Genomic DNA, 7,385 nt, shown 5'->3' with positions numbered 1-7,385 from the left:
CAAATTAAGATTAATTTAAAAAAACAAAACAAAAATTCTCAAAACAGGGAATCATTGAAGTCAATATGTAAAAGATCACAATAATCAAAAAGAGGGACTAAATACAGGTGGCATAGAACTGCCATATGGAGAGGGATACAAGGCGATATACGACAATACAAGTTAGGTTTTTACTTAGAAAAATAGGGGTAAATATTAAGGTAACCACAAAGAGGTATAACAACTCCATAGCTCAAAATAAAAACCAAGAAAAACATAATGACTCAGCAAACATAAAGTCAAATACTACGAAAATGAGGAACACACAATTTACAAAGAAAAATGTCTTAGCACAAAAAAGTAAATGGAAAAATGAAATTGTCAACAACACACATAAAAAGGCATCAAAATGACAGCACTAAACAAATACTTATCTATAATTACGCTGAATGTAAATGGACTAAATGCACCAATAAAGAGACAGAGAGTCTCAGACTGGATAAAGAAACACGATCCGTCTATATGCTGCCTACAAGAGACACACCTTAGACTTAGAGACACAAACAAACTAAAACTCAAAGGATGGAAAAATATATATCAAGCAAACAATAAGCAAAAAAGAGCAGGAGTAGCAATATTAATTTCTGACAAAATAGACTTTAAAGTTAAATCCACCACAAAGGATAAAGATGGACACTACATAATGATAAAAGGGACAATATTCCAGGAAGATATAACCATGTTAAATATTTATGCACACAATGACAGGGCTGCAAGATGTATAAAACAAACTTTAACAGAACTGAAAAGTGAGATAGACACCTCCACACTTATAGTAGGAGACTTCAACACACCACTTTTGGAGAAGGACAAGACTTCCAGTAAGAAGCTCAATAGAGACACGGAAGACCTAATTGCTACAATCAACCAACTTGACCTCATTGACTTATACAGAACTCTCCACCCAACTGCTGCAAAGTATACTTTTTTTTCTAGCACACATGGAACATTCTCTAGAATAGACCACATATTAGGTCATAAGACAAACCTTTGCAGAATCCAAAACATTGAAATATTACAAAGCATCTTCTCAGACCACAAGGCCATAAAAGTGGAAATCAATAACAGAAAAATTAGGGAAAAGAAATCAAATACTTGGAAACTGAACAATACCCTGGTGAAAAAAGATTGGGTTATAGAAGACATTAAGGAGGGAATAAAGAAATTCATAGAATGCAACGAGAATGAAAATACTTCCTATCAAAACCTCTGGGACACAGCAAAAGCAGTGCTCAGAGGCCAATTTATATCGATAAATGCACACATACAAAAAGAAGAAAGAGCCAAAATCAGAGAACTGTCCCTACAACTTGAACAAATAGAAAGTGAGCAACAAAAGAATCCATCAGGCACCAGAAGAAAACAAATAATAAAAATTAGAGCTGAACTAAATGAATTAGAGAACAGAAAAACAATTGAAAGAATTAAAAAAGCCAAAAGCTGGTTCTTTGAAAAAATTAACATATTGATAAACCACTGGCCAGACTGACTAAAGAAATACAGGAAAGGAAATAAATAACCCAAATAAGAAACGAGATGGGCCACATCACAACAGACCCAACTGAAATTAAAAGAATCATATCAGATTATTACGACAAATTGTACTCTAACAAATTTGCAAACCTAGAAAAAATGGGTGAATTCCTAGAAAAACACTACCTACCTAAACTAACACAATCAGAAGTAGAACAACTAAATAGACTCATACAAAAACAGAGATTGAAAAGGTAATCAAAAAACTCCCAACAAAGAAAAGCCCTGGCCCGGATGGCTTCACTGCAGAGTTCTACCAAACTTTCAGAGAAGAGTTAACACCACTACTACTGAAGGTATTTCAAAGCATAGAAAATGATGGAATACTGCCTAACTCATTCTATGAAGCCACCATATCCCTGATACCAAAACCAGGTAAAGACACCACAAAAAAAGAAAATTACAGACCTATATCCCTCATGAACACAGATGCAAAAATTCTCACCAAAATTCTAGCCAATAGAATTCAACAACATATCAAAAAAATAATCCACCACGACCAAGTGGAATTTATACCAGGTATGCAAAAAAAAAAAAAAATTTTCTTTTTTTTATGCAAGGCTGGTTTAATATTAGAAAAACCATTAATGTAATCCACCATATAAATAAAAGACAAAAACCACATGATCTTATCAATTGTTGCAGAAAAGGCATTTGACAAAGTCCAACACCCATTTATGATAAAAAACTCTCAGCAAAATAGGAATTGAAGGAAAATTCCTCAACATAATAACGGGCATCTATACAAAGCCAACAGCCAACATCACTCTAAATGGAGAGAGGCTGAAAGCATTTCCCTTGAGAACGGGAACCAGACAAGGATGCCCTTTATCACCGCTCTTATTCAACGTTGTGCTAGAAGTCCTAGCCAGAGCAATTAGGCTAGACAAAGAAATAAAGGGCATCCAGATTGGCAAGGAGGAAGTAAAATAATCTCTACTTGCAGATGACATGATCTTATACACAGAAAACCCTAAGGAATCCTCCAGAAAACTACTGAAACTAATAGAAGAGTTTGGCAGAGTCTCAGGTTATAAGATAAACATACAAAAATCACTTGGATTCCTCTACATCAACAAAAAGAACATCGAAGAGGAAATCACCAAATCAATACCATTCATAGTAGCTCCCAAGAAGATAAAATACTTAGGAATAAATCTTACCAAAGATGTAAAAGACGTATACAAAGAAAACTACAAAGTACTACTGCAAGAAACTAAAAAGGAACTACTTAAGTGGAAAAACATACCTTGCTCATGGATAGGAAGACTTAACATAGTAAAAATGTCTATTCCACCAAAAGCCATCTATAGATACAATGCACTTCCGATCCAAATTCCAATGACATTTTTTAATGTGATGGAGAAACAAATCACCAACTTCATATGGAAGGGGAAGAAGCCTCGGATAAGTAAAGCATTACTGAAAAAGAAGAAGAAAGTGGGAGGCCTCACTCTACCTGATTTTAGAACCTATTATAAAGCCACAGTAGTCAAAACAGCCTGGTACTGGTACAACAACAGGCATATAGACCAATGGAACAGAATTGAGAACCCAGATATAAATCCATCCACATATGAGCAGCTGATATTTGACAAAGGCCCAGTGTCAGTGAATTGGGGAAAAGATAGTCTTTTTAACAAATGGTGCTGGCATAACTGGATATCCACTTGCAAAAAAATGAAACAGGACCCATACCTCACACCATGCACAAAAACTAACTCCAAGTGGATCAAAGACCTAAACATAAAGACTAAAATGATAAAGATCATGGAAGGAAGAATAGGGTCAACGTTAAGAGCCCTAATACAAGGCATAAACAGAATACAGAACATTACCAAAAATGATGAAGAGAAACCAGATAACTGGGAGCTCCTAAAAATCAAACACCTATGCTCATCTAAAGACTTCACCAAAAGAGTGAAAAGACCACCTAGAGATTGGGAAAGAATTTTCAGCTATGACATCTCCGACCAGCGCCTGATCTCTAAAATCTATATGATTCTGTTAAAACTCAACCACAAAAAGACAAACAACCCAATCAAGAAGTGGGCAAAGGATACAAACACGCACTTCACTAAAGAAGATATTCAGGCAGCTAACAGGTACATGAGAAAATGCTCTCGATCATTAGCCATTAGAGAAATGCAAATTAAAACTACGATGAGATTCCATCTCACTCCAACAAGGCTGGCATTAATCCAAAAAACACAAAATAATAAATGTTGGAGAGGCTGCAGAGAGATTGGAACTCTTACATACTGCTGGTGGGAATGTAAAATGGTACAACCACTTTGGAAATCTATCTGGCGTTTTCTTAAAAAGTTAGAAATAGAACTACCATACAACCTAGAAATCCCGCTCCTCGGAATATACCCTAGAGAAATAAGAGCCTTCACAGGAACAGCTATATGCACACCCATGTTTATTGCAGCTCTGTTTACAATAGAAAAAAGCTGGAAGTAACCAAGTTGTCCATCAACGGATGAATGGTTAAATAAATTGTGGTATATTCACACAATGGAATACTGCTCATCGATAAAGAACAGTGAGGAATCTGTGAAACATTTCATAACATGGAGGAACCTGGAAGGCATTATGCTGAGCGAAATTAGTCAGAGGCAAAAGGACAAATATTGTATAAGGCCACTATTATAAGATCTTGAGAAATAGTATAAACTGATAAGAACACATACTTGTGTGGTTACGAGGGAGGAGGGAGGGAAGGTGGGAGAGGGTTATTTACTGATTAGTTAGCAGATAAGAACTAATTTAGGTGAAAGGAAGGACAATACTCAGTACACGGAAGGTCAGCTCAACTGGACTGGACCAAAAGCAAAGAAGTTTCCGGGATAAACTGAGTGCTTCAAAGGTCAGTGGAGCAAGGGCGGGGGTTTGGGGACTATGGCTTAAGGGGACTTCTAAGTCAATTGGCAAAATAATTCTATTATGAAAACATTCTGCATCCCACTTTGAAATGTGGCGTCTGGGGTCTTAAATGCTAACAAGCGGCCATCTAAGATGCATCTATTGGTCTCAACCCACCTGGATCAAAGCAGAATGAAGAACACCAAGGTCACACGATAACTATAAGCCCAAGAGACAGAAAGGGCCACATGAACCAGAGACTTACATCATCCTGAGACCAGAAGAACTAGATGGTGCCCAGCCACAACTGATGACTGCCCTGACAGGGAGCACAACAGAGAACCCCTGAGGGAGCAGGAGATCAGTGGGATGCAGAACCCAAATTCTCATAAAAAGACCAGGCTTAATGATCCGACTGAGACTAGAGGAATCCCGGCGGTCATGGTCCCAAACCTGTTGGCCCAGGACGGGAACCATTCCCGAAGACAACTCATCAGACATGGAAGGGACTGGACAATAGGTAGGAGAGAGAAGCTGATGAAGAGTGAGCTAATTGCATCAGGTGAACACTTGAGACTGTGTTGGCATCTCCTGTCTGGAGGGGAGATAGGAGGGTAGAGAGGGTTAGAAACTGGCAAAATTGTCATGAAAGGAGAGACTGGAAGGGCTGACTCATTAGGGGGAGAGTAAGTGGGAGTATGGAGTAAGGTGTATATAAGCTTATATGTGACAGACTGACTTGATTTGTAAACGTTCACTTAAAGCTCAATAAAAATTATTGGAAAAAAAAATTGAAAGGGTCCAACAAGATTCAGGCAAGAATATCTGGAAACAGACCTACACCAAGATACTCCTCCTCCTTCCCTAATAGGTTTAAGAGGGATAGGTGTGTATACTTCCAATTTGGATGACACCTTAAATTTATGCCGTGAAGTAATCCCATCATAAGGGTAGGGAAAATGCTAAAAAAGAAAGCTGAAAAGATACAGGTAGGCTCAAAAAAAAAAAAGATCAGTGTCCCAGGGGAGCAGAAATTCAATGCCACGAGCAAATGGAAGCCTTGGGGCTGCTGGGCTAGAGATGCAGAAGTAGACAGTGCCAGCTACGAGTTTGACTCCTGTGGAGTAAATGGACTAAACTACTCTAGAGAACCAGGCCCACTCCTCGAAGCCAGGGCTGGAGTGAGGCTCTTCCAATCTTGAATACAACCTTTACTTTGTTCTCACTGTTGTAGATGACTACCTGAGGCTATAGCTTTAATCCAGTGAAAGAGGAGGACAATTTCATGGCCTTGGAACCAGGAATTTAATCAAGCCACTTACTGGCTAAAATCCAGAGTCATCACTTCGAAGAGAGCTGGCTAAGATGCCACCAAACCATCTATTTCTAGCATTACCACAGGCCAGGAGACCCAAACCACCACTGTAAAACCTGGCTCTCAGCTTGGAGACTGTCTTAGTTTCCTGGTGCTGCTATAACATAAACACCACAAGCGGGTGGTTTTAAAGAACAAAAATTTTTTTTTTCTAGTTTTTAGAGGTTTAAAGTCCAAATCAGGGTCTCAGCCATGTCGATTTGTTCCTTGTCAATAGCCCTGAGTATTCCTTGATTCCTTGGCAATCCTCTCATGGCATCTGTCCTCCTCTGTGTGTACATGGGTCTCTGTGTCTATACTGCTCTTTATATAACTCAGAAGTAGTTAGGTTTAGGATTCACCCTACACTAATAGGACATCAACTCTTTGATTGATTACATTAGATTGCCTTATGGAAAGTGATTACATTACATTAAGTTACATTACCTTACATGTAAGGTAATTGCATTACTACATTAGATTAGGTTATGTCCACAACTAGAAGGGTTAGAATCCAAGACATATTTTGAGGGGACACAATCCAATCCATAACAGGGCTCAAAGGCCGAGGAGAGGCAATCACAAAGCTGCTAGATGGTGGGGGTGGGGGAGAATACTCTCCTATTTAAAATGAGCCAGCAAACCCAAATTCTAAGACACATGAAGGAACTAATGGTAAGAAAGACAATAGAATCAACCATCAGGACAGGAAATCACCCAGTAACATTTGTTTTATAAGTACACTTGTAAAATATGTTTTTTAAAAAGGTGAAACTAAAACTCCAAAAACAATAGCAAGATGGTATCATTATTTAATGCAAAGTTAAAGTGTGCTAGGTTCTTGTGCCAGAAGAATGAACAAATCTGCCTTGGTAGAAGTACAGCCAGAATGCTCTTTAGGAAGAAGGACAGGGAGGCTTTGTCTCACAAACTTTGGACATGTTATCAGGAGGGAACGGTCCCTGGAGAAGGACACCATGCTTGATAAAGAGAAGGGGCAGCAAAAAAAGAGGAAGACCCTCAATGAGATGGATATTGACACAGTGGCTACAACAGTGGGCTCAAGCATAGCAAAGATTGTGAGGATGGCGCAGGATAAGGCAGTGTTTTTGTTCTGTCATACACAGGGTTGCTACGAGTCAGAACCGACTCACCAGCACCTAACAACAACGAGAGAGAGAGAGGGCATATATGTAATTATCTTGTTGTTAGTTGTCATTGAGTCAGCTGTGACTGATGATAACATTATGTGTGGTCTTTAAGGTGTGTGTCAATTGGCGGGGCCCTGATTCTCAGTGGTTTGGCAATTATGATGTAGTTTAGCAGTGATATAATGATGTAATCATTTCCATGACAAGATCTGATGTAATGTGATCAACTCCATGATGGGATCTCCTGTGAGTAGCCAATCAGTTGAAAGGGAGTTTCCTTGTGGGTGTGGCCTACATCCAGTATATGTGAATTTTCGGGCAAATCTCGCTAGTTTTTTGCTCTGCTTTAAAGCCTGCATTCAGTTCATCAGCATCTGACCTCCAGTTCTTGGGACTTCAACCAACAGCCTGCCATCTTACCTGCTGATCTTCGATTCATC

The sequence above is a fragment of the Elephas maximus genome, chromosome 2, assembly GCF_024166365.1.
Source record: "Elephas maximus indicus isolate mEleMax1 chromosome 2, mEleMax1 primary haplotype, whole genome shotgun sequence".
Lineage (NCBI taxonomy): Eukaryota > Metazoa > Chordata > Mammalia > Proboscidea > Elephantidae > Elephas > Elephas maximus.
This window is presented reverse-complemented; position numbering follows the sequence as displayed.